The sequence below is a fragment of the Acinonyx jubatus genome, chromosome C1 (assembly GCF_027475565.1).
Source record: "Acinonyx jubatus isolate Ajub_Pintada_27869175 chromosome C1, VMU_Ajub_asm_v1.0, whole genome shotgun sequence".
Lineage (NCBI taxonomy): Eukaryota > Metazoa > Chordata > Mammalia > Carnivora > Felidae > Acinonyx > Acinonyx jubatus.
The window spans coordinates 183512369-183532734 of NC_069381.1; the positions used below are offsets into that span (position 1 = coordinate 183512369).

At 41.9% G+C, this 20366-nt stretch overlaps 1 long non-coding RNA gene across 1 annotated transcript in view; it reads left to right on the plus strand.

The window, feature by feature from the left end:
• The window catches only part of LOC106980001 (uncharacterized), a 40688-nt gene that overhangs the window by 9475 nt on the left and 10847 nt on the right, over positions 1-20366 (plus strand). The window contains exons 2-5 of the long non-coding RNA XR_008295518.1: positions 989-1113; positions 9865-9993; positions 17874-17998; positions 19373-19430. This is a non-coding gene — a long non-coding RNA (uncharacterized LOC106980001). The remainder of the gene's footprint in view (positions 1-988; positions 1114-9864; positions 9994-17873; positions 17999-19372; positions 19431-20366) is intronic.

A 20366-nucleotide genomic window follows, 5' to 3' on the forward strand; every position in this document is an offset into this window, starting at 1 on the left:
AGTACTTTAAGACCAAAATCTGAAGTAAAGGAAGTAGGGAGAAAAGCAATTGGTACTATGATTGAGTAATGAAAATTATAGCCAGCAAACACATGACAGAAGCAGGAGGGAGAACAGAAAGAGTCAGGAGAGATGGCCTGAAGATAGAATCTTTAGCAGCACCTTCAGTTGGAGTTATTATTAATTCACAAACTTCTGTCACCTAGAGAACTAAAACTTATGAACCTAGTAATTTCAGGATGCCAATCCTGGACATTCAGGGGTGTGAATTCAAGAGCTGCCCATATATATTTTTTGATACCAGGTAGATTTAAATTTTATATTGATGGCAGGGGTGGGGGAGCGGAATCACTAAATGCATCACCAAGTCTTTGCAATTGCCCTGATACTTTTCTGCACCATCTCCAGCTTCTGGAACACAAACTTTATTTTCTAATACCTATGATTAATTATATATTTCTGAAGTTTTTACTTCCTACTTGGGTGAAATTTATTTTTTTTTTTTTTTATAATTTTTATCCTCCACTCCTTCTCCCTTCCCCCCAGCTTCCCCTCACATACAACCGTATATTCTTCATAGCTGAGGTCCCTATGGGTTTTAGGGATGCCTCTTTCAGTGGGTGCTGAATTGAGGTGGGGGATTTAGTCTTTTTAGTAACTAAGTGAACAGTGTGCAACTGGCTGGGTGTCAGTGCTTAAATACAGGTCTCATTGTGCTGTGTGACATCATCTCTGCCCCCAGGCAGTTTCACTGTGGGAGACTTTCTAATTACCCGTAACTCCTCAAGTTCTTGTGTATAATAATAGCTGCCTGCGAAAACTTTGCCAAATTATAATGAGACTTTGAAATCAAGACGGGGGAACCCAATGTTATCCCCATGAACTGGAATATTTATGTTTAGTAAAATGCACTAGCATTCTGTTTAGAATATATTTAAATTAAGGATCTCTAAAAACAAGAGCTTCATCTGCTTGCTGTGTTTAACAGGGAAAGTGCACTTTGGAGGACAGGAACATTTTTACATGGAAACTCAAAGTGAAAGTGAAGTGGCAAAGGCAGAGGATTAAAACATGGACCTATATGTGTCATGCCAGGATGCAGCATTTACACAGGTGGGTTTCCTTTCCAGTCATGATTTTGGGGTCATAGTTCATACATTTCTAAATGCGGTGTTGTCATTTTCTTGATTTATAGCTGTAGAACCCAGGTATAAGATATAACGTGTAGTGGACATTGAAAATCAGGATAGAGGCAAAGCCCAGCCCCAAATTGTACCAGTCTCCTCTAGTCCCCCGAACAGTACTCCTCCCCTTCTTATCAGATGATGGCTGCCTCCTTCATCTCCATCATCATCATCACCATCATCATCACCATCATCACCATCATCACCATCATCGAGGCCCATTTCCCTTCCTCACCCCCACCACACGCACAGTCTCAGGGAGTAAGAGATCCTCCCGCTTTTAGGGGACCAACCCTTACACCAGCACCTTTGGTTCCACTCACTGTCTACAATTACCCCTTCTGTATTCTTTAACTTGCATCCCTACTGCCTTGTTCTGGTCAGTCCATAAACTCAAGTCTGTCCTATCCTTACAGGTGACCTTCTCTTGATCCTGCTTCCTCTTTTAGCTATTGCTTCTGTCTCCTTCCTTTCTGAGACAAACTTTTATATCAATTGCCTACCTTTTCTACTTCCTGGCTTCCCATTTATGCCTCAACATACTGCTTCTGCCAAGGCCACCAGTGGCTTAATAGTTCTCCAATCAAAGAGACACTTTTCTGTCCTTTCTACCTTCTGCACTAATGCCATCTACATTGTAGGCCATTTGATCCTTGCAAATGGATATCTCTCCGATATCTCCTTATGTCTCTTTGCTCTTTCTTTGATTCCTCTCTGGGCTCCTCCATTTCTACCTGGTCCTATTATTCTTTTGGGATCCCAGATCTCTTTGAGAGTTTAGGAGTATGGACCTTTCTCCCAGAGAAACAGGACATAAGCTGCACTACCAGCTACAACAAACAACCCCCAAATCTTCACGGATTAGCACAATCGTGGTTGATTTCTTGATTGGACAAAGTCTGATGTGGATGTTCTCCTAGGCACGTCTCCTCCAAGTGTGACTCAGGGATCCACTTCCTTTTATGTGACTCCACCATCTTGGCTTCTTCAGCTTCCAGCTGCACAGATGGGAGGTCAGGGCAAACGAAAGATACATATGATCCTTTCCCCATTCCATTGGTCAGAACTTGGTAACACAATGTCACTTAGAAGCAGGAGAAGCTAAGAAATGTGGTTAGCTACATGCTGAGAAAGGAAGAGAATTGGATATTGGTGAACACTGGGGGTCTCCCAGACTCCTTGAACCTTAAATTAAGAATCTGATAAGATGCTGATAGAAATGTATGAAAACTCATACTACATTAGGAAAAAAAGCTACAGAGGAGTTTGACAAGCAGAGTTATTGGAAGAAGAAAGGAATGGCCATTATCCCTATGAAATGCTTAGTTAGATATCCAAAGACATTTTATTATCAGGTAATTTTCAGAAATGCTTCTAAGTCTGAAAACAATTTGTTAAGCCCTTATAATAAAAGATCTTTTGGTACTAATTTTTAGAAAACTATTGATCAACTCCCAAGGTTTTGGTACTGGTTTGGCAGATTTGTTTCTATTTGCTATAGTGGCTACAGTGCTATTGGTTAATGAACAATTACTAACAACAAGGGAGATCTGCAAGGAAAACTGATACTAAAACCACCAAAATTCTAATGTACAGATAATTTTGAAAACTACCTTAAGTCACAGTCCCACTTAATATCTGTTGTCATGGCTCTTTGTAACCCTTAAGTATTACTTCTGGAAGGCTTATATAACCTACAATACCTGCTTTGCACCACCTGCTCTTGGTTTTTACCTGGTTGCAGTCACACAATGGTAAAACTGTTGCTTTCCCTTTAGGGCTCCTCATTACAGGCTATAGGCTAACTCATCTCTCTGCATAGCACAAGGCATAAATATCTGAATGGATGGATGGATTGATGGATGGATGAACAGATGGATAAATGATGGATGGGTGAATAGATTATTACATAAATGAGAAGGTGAAACAACTTTTGTGGGTATTAGGTCTTCCTTTCTAATGTCTTTGAAATTGCTTTACTAGTTCTAGAAAAATAAGATCCATGTTATGGTCTTTCCTACAAAGGCATAGTGGAATCACTGGAAAATTACAGAGAAGATACCAACATTCCTGCTAGAGATTTGTGCCATTGAAATCAAGCAGGGGTGCCTAGAAAGCACAGTCAAGTTAAGTTAAGTGTCTGGCTCTTGATTTCCTCATGTCATCATCTCACAGTTTGTGAGTTTGAGCCCCAAGAGCTTGCTTGGGATTCTCTCTCTCTCATTCTCTCTCTCTAAAAATAAGTAGATAGATAGATGATAGATAGATAGATAGATAGATAGATAAGAAATCAGTCAAGAAATCAAGCAAACACAGATTCCTGAAAGACAATGTTAATGAGTGGGATTTTAGAACAATTTTTAACTGAGTTTTGTGGGATTGCACTAGTTATTGGGGAAGAAAGTTGAAAATATATAAACACTGCTACATGGAATATTCACAGACTCCTTGCCAAAGAGATGAGACTCCACAAGATACCTCTCTTGCTTCTAGCAACCACTTTCCCACAGATGACCCTGGGAAAGGAAACAACTCCAGGATTTTAAATTGCCCTAAACTGGGTCATGTGTCTACTTCAGCAATTTAATTTACTACTAGATGATTTGGAAACATAATCCATACTTTGTAAACAGAGATTTCTTTGGAAAGTTTAATTAACCACACCCACAATTGTGATTGTAACCATTAAGTTTAGGAAAGACCATGACTAGCTTAGTTTTTTCCCCCATATTTATTTACATGTCCAGTGTTGCCTGCATTCTTCCCTCTAGTTACACCTGTCTCTCAGTACTTTTGTATCTACCCCTCACAAAATTTACCTGACTAGGATCTACTTGCTCAAGACATTCTCCCTTCTGCACTTGAGAGATACTAACCTGAAATTATAAACTAATGAATTGCACCCATCTGGTAAAATCTGTATTTTAATGAGAGATTTCTAGAATGGTGCCTAAATCTCTATGTTTCCCCAGATTAGGGAACTGTGACAACACTCAGAGCCCCCATCTAACACATGCTTGGACAACGGGATGCCAAGCATCCAAGCATCCTTTATATATACTGACTACATAGACTACATAGAAAGAAGTATACCTTCTTTCAAAGAAAAGTTGTTAAAATGTGTATTTTAGTGGCCAATGTTTTTTTCTTTTTTTTTTTAAGTTTATTTATTTTGAAAGAGAGAAAAAAAAGTGTGAACCGGGGAGGGGCAGAGGGAGAAAAAGAGAGAGAGACAGAGAATCCTAAAGAGGCTCTGTGCTCTCAGCGCAGAGCATGATGTGGGGCTCAATCCCACAAACTGTGAGATCATGACCTGAGCCAAAGTCAAGAGTCAGAAGCTCAGTGCTCAACCAACTGAGCTCCCAGGAACCCTGGCCAGTGTTTTTTTCTGAATGAAAATAGCTTCATTGTTTTTCTTGTATAAGTAATATGCTTATTGTTATTGTAAAAATGTTCAATGATATATTAATATCCTTTTCTACACTTCTTCATATATATGTATATGTCTGTATAACTTTACATATTAGAGTTCATTTTGCACATGCTTTATGTAGTCATAGGCACATTTTAAAAAGTTTTGTCCTTTTTTGTTTTGCTTTGTTTTGGTAGTATAAGGGAATATTGCCTCTCCCCATACACACACACCTGCAGGTAACCAGTGTTAATAGTCTGGCATACATCCTTCCATTTCTTTCTCCGTGTTTGTATAATCACAAGTAAACATTCATCTACATAAGTGGAGTTATGGCATACATTATCTTAATGTCTTTATATGAGAATAATCCCTCATCCACTAGTTCCTACTGTTCTTCCTCACCCAGTGATTAAGTAAATTGAAACAAACTTAGTATCAAACTGAGTGGAAAAGTAGTTGGAAGGGAACTGTAATGCGTGGGGGTAGGGCTGCTGTGGTAAGGCCTCTCTGCCTCCCTTGGAATCCAGGTAATACATTCCCTCTCAAGTCACCTCTGTTATCTGCTCTTGTTATCTGCTCTCCATCAAGAAAGATGAAACCTAGAGCCAGTCCACTCTGCACACCTTTACCTGACGCCTGCAGTGAGACTGATGATGTGATGGAGGCAGTGGGCTGCAGCAGGGGGTTTGCTACGGGAGGTCTGAGTTTGCGCCCTGGTTCTGTGTGTTTAATGGCTGTGTGACCCTGACAAGTCTCCAGTTCTTATCTCAGTTTCCTCATCTGCAAAATGAGAATACTATAGTAAATCTCACAGGATTGTCAGGATTAAATGAGATAAAACATGTGAAAGCATTACTAAGTGTGTTAGATAGTGTGGGAAATATAAAGGAAGTGTAAATATTACCCATGTTGGTGAGATTAACACAAAGGGAATTGTTTCAGTCCTGGAGCAGCTGACTGCTGAAGGGTAGGACCATATATCCTCATGACCAAGGTCAGTAACTCCCCTGGATAAGAAATGTGTGCCCACGCACACACTGCATCAGCTTTGTCCCATTGGTGGGGTGCCACCCTCCTATCCATGAAAAACTGGATCTCATGGGAGCAGTGCAGATTCAAAATGTTACCTGTCAGAAGTGAGGTCCTTTTTATGGTTACCTTTCAGGAAAGCCCTTTCCAGGCCCCTACACTCAAGGGCATTCCTAGGGGCAAACAATGACTACCATGACTTAAAGGCTCAAGCAAAAAAGCAGAGAGTAGTTCTGGTGAGGATATGGCTGAATGTGTACCATTCTAGTTACAAAAAGAACTATAAACATTCTACTACATGTATCCTTGGACCTATTGCTTTCACTGCTAAGAGTTAATAGCTTCATTGAGATATAATTCACATACCATAAAATTCACCCTTTTATTTTTTTTTTATGTTTATTTATTTATTTATTTTGAGAGAGGGGGAGAACATGTGTGTGAGCCAGGGAGGGGCAGATGGAGAGGGAGAGAGAGAACGCCAAACAGGCTCTGCACTGTCAGTGCAGAGCCCAACACAGGGATCCATCCCACAAACCATGGGATGATGACCTGAGCTGAAATCAAGCATCAGACACTTAACTGACTGAGCCACCCATGTGCCCCAAAATTCATCCATTTAATAAAGCCTACAATTCAGTAGTTTATAGTATATTCATAGAGTCTGCAACCATCACCACAGTCTAATTTTAAAACACTTTTATCACCCCAAAAAGAAACCCTGAGTCGCCTGTCACTGTTAGAAATATAGGACATATTCACATATTTGCAAAAAATTTTTGCCAGGATGTGTATGCAAAGATGTTCATTGCAGGGAGATATTCATACAAGAGTTCAAGAAAAAAAACTAACAACAAAGTAAGCCTTATTTGGGACTTCTTAAATAAATTATGGTGCATCTATATATAATGAACTACTAGTCAGATAATAAAACAAATGACATAGACCTATATATGTTTGATGAGGGAGCTTAAGGCAGGCTGACACCCCTCAAACCACTGCCCCCCCTCAGGTGGGATATGTGTGACATTCCTCAGGCACTCCTGGCTGCCCAAGAACAAAGAAAAGGGAAAAACAAATGGTTAACTGATAGAAATCACAGTCCTGAAGGACAGGAGTCTCCATCAGTTTATAAATGTCTTAGTAAATTACAAGAAAAAGGCAATCTTATCAACAGCCTTATCTCAGTTTCCTGGAGCCCCAACATTACCCTTCCCACCATAGTGAGGTGGGGAACAAAGGCAAGAAGGAAATGGTAGGTAAAATTAAATTTCCTTATTACCTGCAGCCCATTGACAAATACTTGCTATAGGCAGAGTAAAACCTTCCTCCAGGAACTCCTTATTGTCTAAATGTTAATGCCTTACTAGAAGGAAAAACAACCTTAGCTTGACAATAGCTAGGCCTCCAGTATCTGGTGAGTCTTCTTTAGCATATGAAAGTCCTTTTGGAAACCTCCCTTTAGCCTTTACCTCCCCCAACTCCCAGGTGTATAATCAGTCACTCTTCACAACCCTAGTGAAGTTCTTTCTGCCCATGGGTCTTGTCCCCTTGCTTTGGTAAAATCACCTTTTCGCACCAAAGATTCCTCAAGAATTCTTTCTTGTCCATTGGCTCTGGACCCCAACCACCACTCAAAAACCACATCATGTTGATATGGAAAATTATCCAAGACTTGTATTTATAATGTTGTACCTTTTAAAACATTATTTCCAAGTATTTATAACATATTCATGAAAGTAAATTCTAGAAGAAATTACAAGGAACTGATGTCAGTGGTTACCTTTAGGAGGAGGAGCAGGACTGATGAGTAGGCAGGAAAGCTTTCACTCTTCATATTATGCCTTGTTTGATTCTTCTATGTACATGTACATGTTCATAATCCCTTCTATGGAAACTTGAGGCCAGATGTAGTTTGGAATTCTACATTTTTCTGATTTAAAAAAATAATTTAAGTTTTACTTATTAGAGAGAGAGAGAGAGAGAGAGCGAGCACACACAAGCAGGGCGGGGCAGAGAGGAGAGACAGAATCCTAAGCAGGCTCCACACCATTCGCATAGAGCCCCATGTGGGGGGCTTGAACTCACGTGAGATCATGACCTGAGCCAAGAGCAAGAGTTGGACACTTAATTGTGCCACCCAGGCACCCCTTCTGATCTTAAAATATCATATCTGTATTACACATACTACATAAAATGTTCAGTGGAGTCTAAGGCAACATACCCAATTTAAGCATGTTAACATTTCCTCAGTGAAATGTATGATTATTCACACTAAGTGGAATTTTTAAAAGACTATGACTCTCATCATTGCATGATATTGAGGCAGATTTGTCACCAAATTGGTTTTCAGGGTTTTTTGGCATTCAGACTTGCAGTTAAGGGACTGTGGACTTATATTAACAGATTTGATGTTTCTTATAATCACAGGGTGTGTGTGAGTGATGAGATGATGGACCATTTTTGTCTTTACATGTTGCTGTATTTTATTCCTTACTTCTCTTCATGATTTTTACTCCCCAGAAGCAGTTGAGAGTAGTGTGCTCAGAGGAATATGGAGAACGAACTCACTAGGACTGAATGTCAATCCCTAAATGACAACTAAAGGCAGAGAGTCTGTAATCCAACAAAGGACAATAAGGTCTAAATTCTACTGGTTGTTAACAGTTTGGGTCAATTTGTTATTGCTTCACAAGTAAGTGAAGCAAGGTGAAGAGCTCTCCTTGTTGAAATCAGTGGCATACTAGAAGAGACTCAGAAAGGAGAACAATGCCCAGCAGGCATTCAAACTAGTCAGCTGCTATGGAAAATGGCAAGAGGACTGTGAGATATCTCATGACTGAATTCTAACTATAAGGTATACATTTAGGCTTTTACTTTTCAGTTTTCATAGAATGGCACCTTTGCTGTTCACAGGCGGCACACATCTTTGAATGAAACCGTTGGTCCTGTACCTAATAGCATGAAATTGTAGCTGTATTTCAGGGTCTTTGAGTAACTGTATTTGTTAGAGCCTCACTGTCCAAGAATCCTGTACAGATGGCAGGAAGAACAGATTTCTCATTTTTATTTCTAGGTTGCTGTGTGGTTCACATCTACACAGATTGGTCTGTATTGGTTGCTCGTGGTAGAGTTGAATTGGGACAAGGTGTTAACACCAAAATGATAGAGGTGAGAAAGGGAGTTTCACTTTTTGCCATTGGCCAAAATTAGACTTTATAAAATATTACTAGATGCTGTAATACCAGTTCCAGTATTTTACTGCATTTGGGCTTTGTGATCCAGTGACCAGAATTGCCCACAAGTGTCACTAGGAGCTCATTCTGAATTACCGGGAAATGAGCCAGCTGGGACTTGGGAAGGGGGCTTCACCTGCCTTCTCTCTCACCAAAACTCCACTTCCCCAGGAACCAGTGGCTTCTTTCCCTCTGGCAGAAGGTCTGTAACTTCTCATGGACTCCTAAGTCCAAATGCTGGGCTGCCAGTATGCTCATACCACTCCTGTACCTAAATAGCACCCCAAATTCAGACCTCCTGGTGCTAGCCAACCTGTTCATTTCTCCAACTACAAGTCTACTTCTTTATGATCACCCTCCAAAAGGAGACACATGGTAGAGTGAGGGTCCTTCCTCTAGATTGTGGACTCATGTTGCATATCCAGCAGGCCTCTCCATGGGTCATGAAGGGATGGGAAATCTGTGTTTTCTCTCTGTAAGATTCCCCTTTCCACAACAAAGCTTATTTTAAACCCATGCCATGTGGCATTGTGCAATTTGTCCTGACCCATGGCACTTGAGAGGTTTGGGATATAGAGAAACATTTCTCAGTTTAAAACTTTAAAACTCTTGGGGTGCCTGGGTGGCTCAGTCAGTTAAGTGTCTGACTTTGGCTCAAGTCATGATCTCATAGTTTGTGGGTTTGAGCCCCACGTCAGGCTCTGTGCTGACAGTTCAGAGCCTGGAGCCTGCCTCAGATTCTGTGTCTCCCTCACTCTCTGCCCCTCCCTCACTTGCACTCTGTGTCTCTCTGTCTCTCAGAAATGAATAAACGCTAAAAAAATTTTTTTTAACTTTAAAACTTTATAAAAAATTTTGGTTTCAAAATGTCTATTTGAACCATAGATTATAAATCTCCTTATTACTTTTTAAAAGAGGGGAAAACGCTTTTCTAATAGGTTTAAATTATTGTCCCAGTTTTACTTTGGACTAGCACATTCTGTCTTGTTTTCCTGTGCAGGTGGCCAGCCATGAATTAAAGATACCAGTATCTTCCATATACCTTGGAATGATGAATACCATGACAGTGCCCAGCACAATTCCCATGGCAGCCTCTACTAGTGCAGATGCCAATGGAAAAGCTGTGCAGGTGAGGATTTTACTGATTCCCAGCCTTAAGTGTCAAACCCTTTTCCAGAGGAGCCTTATGCTCCATTCTAGAAAATTTCTCCTGATGCTTTTCCCCATGAGCACTAGGGTCACAGATGACAACCCTGAGGCATGGAGAGTATAAGTCATTTGGATGCTGAGAAGAAGCAGAGCTGTTCAGTCCCAGAGGTATCTGACTCCAGAACCCACATCTCTTCACACCACACTGCCTTGCTCTGTACCTGACTTGGGGTAGTTCTTGTGCTTGCTGCTCTGGTTTTCATGACCTTGTTAAGTATTCAGCAAATTTTAAAAGAAACCTTAACATAAGGCAAATAAAAGCATAACTGTTGAACAGGACAAATAGGGCTCACATTCTGTCTGGCTTACCTCAGCCCTCTCCCTCACCCCCTGGGTGGCCCCTTAAGCCCCACCTCGGTCCCTCTTCTACAGGGAATCCCAGTCTAATCTTACATTCTTCCTTGCTTCCTTCCCTCAACTCTCAGTTATTCTGCATCATCACTTCTTGTTCCTTCTTCACCTCCTCCCTTGTTGCAGAACCCCTTCTTCCTTCTAACGCAGACCCTTCAACAGTCTTACAACACTGCCCCCTCTTGTCCCCCTCTGAGAGTTTTTTTCATCAATCATCCCTATCTTTGAATCTTTCTTCTTGTTCATTACTTCTTCATACAAATGAAGAAGTATGAAGAACTTGCCCTGATCTATTAAAAACAAACAACTGGCTTCTGCCCTCAAAGCCCCAGTCATTGATGAACAAATAAGCTCATTTTCCCTTGGGAGCTTCAGCTGCAAGCCCTGATGTATATAATGTTGGGAGTTACATGGGAATACATTCAGAAATTCCTTTGCATAAAGTGGAGGTAAGAAGGAGAGTTTTTCCATAAAATAGAGCTTAGTACCTACCAAGGGGATTCCAGAGTTTGGACAGCTCCTCTGTGGACAGTGCCCCAAGCTTTTTCTCATTAACCTGAAGAAGAGTCAGAGGTCAAGAGGAAGGAGAGAGAATGCGTACTTAGCAGCCTCCTCCCTGGAGAGGAGACCCAGTGCTGCCTCTCACCTCTCCAGCCTCCCTTCGAGAACAGCACCAACCTTCTCACTCCTCTACCCCATGGACAGAAAAGCACCCCACATGGGGGCAAGAGAGCACCTTGGGTTGAACTTGCCCCTAGGAAAGGCCTTCTCATTGAAATGTCCTTACAATGAAAGCAGTAAACCAATAAAATATCTTTAGCCCTTGGCCTATTTTTGGTAGCAACACTCCTGTCTTGTAGAGGGAAATGGGGACAGGGAGAATTCTGGTTTTCCCTTAGCCTATAGAACATGCATCCCCTCTTTGAACCTTTAGCCATCTTTACTGCAGTTTTCTTGGGCCGGCTTCCCCCCCAAGTAATTACATAATGCCTCCATGAGGATCTTGGAGCCTGAAAGATCCCACCCACTCTTGGACCACATGATGTGGTAGCCAACCTACACTGCTAAAAAATCTCAAAACAAGACTCCAAGAACTTGTTTCATAGTCAGCTTGTCTGAATTATATCCTGAGCTGTTTTTAGGACTGTGGAATGTCTTCATAGCAAAACAACAGTGGAGGCCGTTCACCTTCTCTGAAAGGACAGATGAACTAGCAGATGACGGTCAATGGATTCCTTTAACCTTGTTAAGCACCTAGACCAGCAGCAAGTAGAAGGAATGTCTTCCACCCCCTCCAATATGAGAGAGACTGTATCTTATAATACCTACATACACAGGGAAGAATTTTCTACATCATCATCTCTACAATCTCTCAACCAAGAAGCAAGCTAAGTTCACAGTAATAAAACTTTTACTGAGGACCTTCCTTCCTGAAGCTACCCTCACCAGTGAGAGGGCAACCCCAACCTTCCAAAAGTGAAATCTATACCTGAAGGAAGCAAAGCCAGGGCACCCCTGCTAGCCAGGTTCAGGATGCTAAAGCAGAAAGCTGGTATTGTATTCTTATCACCCCTGCTTCTAATTTTTCCCCAACCCCATATGATGCACAGAGGGATCCCCTGCACTTCCTCAGCCCATCCAGTGTGCAGCCACAGATCCCCTACCTTGAGCCAAACTCAGAGACATCATTGTATGTGGCTTGGCCCATTCTACAGTAGTAATATAACCCTTTCTGTGGGTGGATAATTTGATGTGTCACCTCATCCAATTTTCTAGGGCCCCCACTCCACTGCTTCCTGTCAGGCCAGGTATACTCCCAATTTCTCAGGAAATTTTATTCATTTTTTCCTATTAAAGGCAGCTGAAAATTGTATGCAGTCATCTAAATGTCACATAAGGGGATTGAGACCTGGGATCCCATTTTAATATAAGGGGCTTCCAGTCCCTGGAGAATCTGATCTTCCATTTGATTTTTCCATAGTTTTAAAGACTGACATTCCATTTGATAGGTTGATTTATTTTCTGTCTCTGATCAAATCAAATCTATGACTGACCCCCAGATCCACGTCATCACCCCATTTTTACTGACAAAAAGTGTAGAGTTCACTACGCTCTACTTCCTAGACAAAGATAGAGATTGTTTCTTTCCTTTGCCCTCTCCTTTCCCTTGGGTAAAATTTCTCAGGTAAGCTTCTGAGTAGAGTGCCTATTAGAGGATTATAAAGTTAATAGACTAGTAACAACCACCATTTTTTTTTGAGAGAGAGAGAGAGAGAGAGGGAGAGAATTCCAAGCAGGCTCTACACTCAGCTCGGAGCCTGATGTGGGGCTCCATCTCACAAACTGTGAGATCATGACCTGAACAGAAATCAAGAGTCAGACACTCAACAAACTGAGTCACCCGGGTATAAAAAAAAATATCAAAATGCTATACAAATAGTAAGGGAAGTGATGTGTTTCTTATATATCTGTGTGTGCACATATTGCATAAGTGAGTGTACTGGTAAAAAGTAAAATGTGTATCTTACATTGAATTAGGGCCAAAAAAGTGTGAGGAAACACTGCCATGCAGTGTCCACATCCTGTATCCAGGTCAAGTGCAATCCCAGTACGTTTATCTCACATAGAACATAGTGTGATACATATCCTTCTTCTTCAGCCCTAACAAACATCATGAACTTAAATCCATTCCAGAACAAGTTTCAGAAGGAGTGATCATTTCATGTACATGGTTTCATAAAAGGACAGGCTACTCAGAAATTTGGGTTTGTGTTGCCACTTAAGTTTTTTCTTCTTTTAAACAGACTTCCTTAAAATAAAAATTTTAATGTCTTGATGTATTTTGCCAAAACATATTTTCATATCATCAAAATAATCTGTTTCAGAAAATGCATAGTTCTATGTGGACTGGATCACAGGGGTTCTAGATAAAATTCTGTGAACTTCTGTAAACATGTGACAAGGCAGGACTGCCACTGGAACTATTCAGGCCTGTGAAGGTGACCCATGGTTCTTGCACTCTGCTTCCTCCAGGGACCTTACAAGAGGAACAACTAGGTACCTATTCCAGATCCTAGAAATAGAGTGTTTTTAAGTTTTAAAGACTGACATTCCATTTGATAGGAACCTCCTTTCCAATCATTGTGACCTTTTGAAATATACACAGGGAAAATGTCATAATGATGGATCACAATTTCTTTCAGTTGTTTCCTTTTTTTGTTTGTTTGTTTTTTGTTTTCTGAGGTGTGCATTTTTCAACCAAAACATGTATAGGTTACAAGAAACCTCCTAATCCAGTACAGTATACACCACTGTCTCCTACTTTCCTCTCTCCCTATGCACCCAACCCCATACCCATCCAGGCCATAGGACAGAGGAGAATGAGGAGGACCTCACTGGACAGCTGAGATTATCAACCTGTCATCTATCCTTTCCTTCCCTTTTGCCCTGGGAGGTATCTGTATCTTTTTCCTGAGCATTCTTCACCCTCTGGGACTCTTCATTCTTATGTGTAGATGGACTGGGCTTCACAACCTGTCTTAGATGTTGGACTTCTCACCTGGTGCAGCAGTAAATTATATAGTTGCTACATGCCAACCAGGAGAAAGGGGGAAGCCCTTGAAATGAATAAAGAAGCTCTGTGTAATAGAGACAGGTGGATACCTGTAATATCACTCAGAGCAGAGTGGCCAAAAAATGAGACTAGAGAAATCCCCATGTAGCCTAGAGAAATCCCCATGTAGGAAAAGCCAGGCACATCAGCAAATATGACCACTCTTCAGAGGAAATAGTATTTACATATGTAAAGAAAAGTAGGTCTATGGAAGAAGTGAGTCATGACCAACTATACCAAATGGGTCTCAGAGAGGAAAGACTAGGTAGTGTAAATGCAGCTTTGTTCAAGGAGAGCAGTGCTAAATCACATAGTACATGTGGCTTGAGGTTCGGGAATGCAACTGTTTTGGGTCCAGTCGCAGCTCCATTGCTTTCTAGCCTTGGGTAGTCAGTTACCTAACTGCTCTGAGTCCCAGTTTCCTTATCTGAAATGAGGATAATGGCAGTTTCTGCCCCACAGAATCACAAGGACCGAAGGATGAAACCCATGTAAAAGGCTTGGTGGTGCCTGCACATGGTCAACCGATAGTAGTGTTAGCTGCTAATGCTACTTATGTTCTTGTTATCACTAATAAGCAAGCTCTTCCTAGACAAGGTGCTTACTCATTCATTTATTCATTCAATAAATATTTACATCAAGCACCTGTTGTATGGTATTTGGGCCATAAACCTGATCCACACGGCCCGTCAGGTTTCTCTATGGCTAGAGTGAAATATCACTGCTATACTTCTGACTAATTCTAAGCCCACCAAGGACACTTTTGATCACAGTTTGACTTCTCCTGTAAATTTGCCTGCAGGAAGAATTCACTGGCCCAACAGTCTGGTTTCCCCTTGTAAATTAATGTAGTAGCATTATAAAGCAGTTTCTGAGGGAATGTAAGCAGTCTTCTGGGGGCCCAATCAACTCTAGAGATCTGATCCAGTTAGGCGTCTGGTGGGTTAAAGAACAAATCTCAGGCTACAATGAATGCCCCCTCCAGGGCCCTGTTCTACCCCATGTCTCTTCACCTTGTGAAGCCTCCCAGCCCTGGAAACTGCCCAGTGGGCTAGTATCTGCTTGCTCTCATATGCAGATAGTTGAGGCATGGGGCTGCAAGGCTTGAGCCTGAACCCTGAGGACTTCCACCACATGTAGCCATCTGACTATATGCAGGACACTTGGGAATGCAGGGACCTCATTTACCAGGGTTGTGGACAGAATTCAACAGAATATATATGGAGAGGCACTGGTGGCATCATGCAGAAGGCAGGTGTTAAGAATTACAATAGGATCCCTCCCACCTACCTGCAACACTCTGGCTTGCCCTGTGTGTGCATGGGTTGCAGGAGGTGGTGGTGAGCCTGTGTACCTGCAGCTGCATAGAAGACTTGACTGCTGTTGAGGACAGGCCTGCCCCATGGTCATTGGGGACCTGATTGAGCCAGTGTAGGTAGAGTAATAAGCCACCTGTTAATGTCATTTGAAAGCCCTTGGAGGCTTTCCTGAGCCAAAATAAATTCCCCACCTGCCTGCCAATTCCCAACATTAGTCACTAACTGCTTGAAGGATGTCTTAGGTGTATTATGTGAGTTAAGGCATGATTGATCTCTTAGGCAATAGATTAGCTACAGAGTACCTGAGTGAGGAGAAGGTTATGTAATTCACAGTAAAAATCCTTTGATGAGTTCCCTTGCACTGATAATAAAACACATAATTCTTAACATGGTTTGCATGTTCTGTCCTGCCAATCTTCCCAAGGCTTCTTGTGCCATGATTACCACACTCAGGCCACACAGCCTTCTTCAGACCCATTGTCTCCTTCCCTCAAGAGCTTTGCACCTGCCACCTGCATAAGTCAGGATTCTCCAGAAAACCAGAATCAGCAGGGTACATATATGGATGTATGTGTATGTATATATGTATGTGAAAATATATAATATATATTATGTAATATATATTGCATATATATTATATAATCATTTATAATATATGTTCACACATAAATAATTCACACATAATATACATACATCCATGTACAAACATACATATATACACACACATGCACATATACATACATATACTTATATACACACACATAAAGATATTTATTTTAAAGAATTGGCTCACATAATTGTGGGGGCTGACAAGTCCAAAATCGGTAGGGCAGGCCAGCAGCCTAGAAAGTCAGGTAGGATTTCTGTGGTACAGTTTTGCAGCAGAATAGTTCCTTCTTCTCTGGGAAACCTCAGTTTTTGCTCTTAAGGCTCTCAACTGATTTTGAGGCTCATCCACATTATCAGAGGTAATCTCCTTTACTTAAAGTCGACTGATTGTAGATGTTAATCACATCTGCAAAATACCTTCACAGACTATGTTTGACCAAACTACTGGGTAACATAACCTAGGCAAGCTGATACACAAATATAACCATTATACTGCCTCTGTGCTGGGATTTCCCCTCCCACCCCCTCCCCTCTTCCCTGACTGATGCCTTCTCACCTCTTAGATGCCAGTGTAAATATCGCTTCCTCAGGAAGCCAGCTCTGTCCCCTCACCTTATGTAGGTATCATGGTTGTTCTTTCCTTTTTCCTTGTTGCCCTGCCCCAGTTCTAAGCCCACTTTGTGTCTGCTTATTTCCTCACTGTATCTCTCTATCCTAGATCTAAGCTCTGTCAGGGCAGGACCATGGAGGGTCTGGCCACCACAGCAGGGCTGCTGTAGCCCATAGATCATCTTTGGGTACATTAGTAAAAGGCTCCCTTCCTCTAGGTGGATATGTTCCTCACAGGTCAGTCTGAGGAGCTGGATTTCACCCCACTGCCTGGAAGCCCTTGTTCAGGGGTCAACCTGTACAGCCAGGCAGAATGGGAGACAGTGCTCTCAATAGAGAACAGGACAAATGAGTGTCCCTGATACAGGGACAGGGTCCTGGTTATGGGATACTTAGATAGATTTCATCTTGAGAAGAAGATTTGTAAAGAGGTGAGGAATTTGGGGATGAGGAAGCAGGATGGGGGGTAGGGACCCGGGCAGTGGGAATGCCTTAGTCACCATGGTAGGGGGTGGACAGAGAGTAAAAGCCTACAGGGTGAGAGATAGATGTCAAAGAAAAACACCCCTTACCAGGAAAAGGACAGGGTGGAGGCATCAGCAGCAATTGGCAATCGGAAAGGACCTAGAAACATATACTATCAGAATTAGAATAGGCCCCAGGGGACATCTAATGCAGAGACTTTCAATGACAGGCCCCACATACCAATGGGATACATCAAATCTCCAGGAAGGAGCTTGTATATTTTGAAAAAGCATTGACTCATTATTATAGTACTCTAAGTTTATACTTTGGGAAAAGCTTTTTAAAGTCTTTTATTTTCTAAATTTGAAGTACAGAAGATAAATCTCTGGCATGGGCCAGACTAGAAGTATAATCAAAAAGCAAGATGTTCCTAAACCCTCCTTATCTTTTAACAGTTCAGATCCTGCTGTGGATAATCCCTAAAACTTTGGCCAGCTTCGCCAACCCCACCCACACTGTCTCCTGGGGCATTTGCACTCCAGGCCTGACAGTCTCTTGCCATTTGATGAGCTGGGCCAGCTTCTGAATTACTGCCTGGGCCTACACTCCTCCAGAACAGAGCTCCTTCAGGGCCCAGAGAATTCTTACAAGTAGAAACCAATCTCTGCAGCAGAACTCAAAGCTGCCTTGGAACTGGTCATGAGGGACAGTTGAAAACACCATCATCTTAAAAAAAAAGAATGAGCCCAGGCAGGCAGTGATTTAGAAGAGGCCAGAGACTGTCAGCCAGGACTTATACGTGTTGAATTAATGGTGTATTTATTCAACAAACAGTCGCTAAGCTCCTGCATGGATTAGTCACGGGGCCAGGCAGGAGCAGTGAACAAGAGTTCCCACTCAGTGCCTTCGCAGTGGTCTGCCAAGGGAGAGGGACCCCTTCAGATGCTTTTCTAAATCAGGTCAGTGCCCACCCCCCATGGGCTGGGTGTGTTTATTAAAAATTCTCTCCTTAAATTTTGTCTTCCCTGCACTCAGGGCCTAGGGGAGTCAGAAGTGTTTCTGGGGTTTTCTGTGTTCTTCATCAAAACAGACGCTATGACTGCAAGCTCACAGGGAGAGGGGTTTGGCCCCAACTTTGACAGTAGTCTAGCCACACCAGTGCCAATTCAAATGGCCTGTGTGGATCCGTTTGCAGAGCTGGTATAGGGTCCCTCCTTGTCTTGTTAATTCTCTGCAATTCCTTCAGAGCTGCCTAATGTACATAGGGGCAGGTAACATCTATGTCAGTTTAAAAGTAAATTCACAAGTTCAATAGAACACCTTCATTCAGAAAACGAAAGTTATCCATGTGAATGTTCAAATAGGAAGAAAAAAAGCTTTCTGTATTTATCAAAAGGAAGTATGGATTTTATTTATTTTTTTAATGTTTATTTTTAAGAAAGAGAGTACACAAGCGTGAGCTGGGGAGGGACAGAGAGAGGGGGAGACAGAGGATTCAAAGCAGGGTCCCTGCTGAGAGCTCTAAGGGGGTGGTGCTCAACCCATGAACAGGAACAAGACCTGAGCTGAAGTCTAAGTAGGAGGCTTAACTGAGCCACCCAGGCGCCCCAGGAAATGTCCATTTTAAAGGTCTGAGAAATGGTGCTTCCCATCCAGGCCTTGATCTTTTGAGCTGTTCACAACCTTCAGCCACAGTCCTCCACTTACCCCAATATTGTGCTGCACAATATTATTACTTCCTAAGAGTGGCAAGACCTGAGAAAGGTTGGGAAGCCCCACCTATGGCTCAGGACGAGCACTGTTCAATACCATAGATAGATATGAGCTACAGGTCACTACTGAGCCCTTGAAATGAGGCTAGTCATTAATATAAAAAGGGAGGGGGACAAAACATAACAGACTCTTAAATACAGAGAACAAACAGAGGGTTACTAGAGGGATTGTGGAAGTGGGGATGGGCTAAACAGTAAGGGGCATTAAGGAATCTACTCCTGAAATCATTGTTGCACTATATGCTAACTAACTTGGATGTAAATTTTAAAAAATAATAAATTAAAAATACAAAAATAAATACATAAAAGAGGCTAGTCCAAACTTAAATGTGCTATTAAGTGCAGAATACACATTGCATTTTGAAGATATGTTACCAAAAAAAAATGTGAAATACTTCATTTATAATTTTATATTGATCAGATGTTGAAATGATAATATTGACTATATTGAGTTAAGTAAAATATTATTAAAATTAATTTCACCTGTTTCAGTTTTCTTAGTGTTGCTACTAGAACATTTTTAATTATATATGTGCCCTCCATCTGTGGCTTACATTACAGTTCTATTGGACAGCCCTGCTCTGGACAATCCTACTGCATCTTGACCTGAGAAAAAAAGGTAAGAGTCAGCCTCGCTGGCAGTTAGTTAGTGGCTGTAGGAGGCCAGGAAAGGAGATCCACACTTTGGTTGCTTAAAAAAAGAGAAGAGAAGAGGGGAGAAGGGAGGGAAGGGAGAAAAAATAGCAAAGGAAGCAATGTCTCCATTGGTTTGGGCTGCTATAACCAAGTACCAGAGGAGACTGGGTAAGCTTAAACAACAGACATTTATTTTGCACAGTTCTAGAGGGCTGAAAACCCCAAGATCAAGGTGCCAGCAGGTCTTCTGTCAGGTGAAGGCTGCCTCCTGGTTCATGGAGAGCTGTCTTCATGCTGTCTTCACATGGTGGAAGGGGTGAGGGAGCACTCTGGGTTCTCTTTTATAAAAAAGCACAAATCCCATTTATGTGGGCTCCACCCTCATGGACTATTGAGTGCCCCACCTTCCAATACTATTACCTTAAGATTTATGATCTCAACATATAAATTTGGGGGAGACACATTCAGTCTCTATAACAGTCTCTAAACCTCATTCATCCCTCAATCCCTCAAGTTGCCCCCCTCCCTGAATCCTCCTAATGACTCAGCCAGACTGACTGGCCCACATCTGCCTCCCTGTTATATTTGTGTTCTGAACAACACCATTTAATAGTTTGGTTCAGCTCCACAAACATAGTCTATGTGCCCAATCCATGTGAAGTGCTGTGCTGGGGCAAGAGAGAACCATCCAAAGGACGTAAGTCCTGGCCCCAAGGAGGCCACTATCTGATGGAAAAACAGAAACAGGCAATGGCCATACAATCTCCCCAGTGCCAGGGACTACATACTGAGGGAGCACCAAGGACTGAGAGATGTTTGCTCACTCAGAGTGTTTCTAATTCTCTCTTGTCCCCAGCTAGGTTACAAGCTTTAGAACCAGCAGCATGTCTTATTTCTTCTTCCTCCATCACCGAGCTTC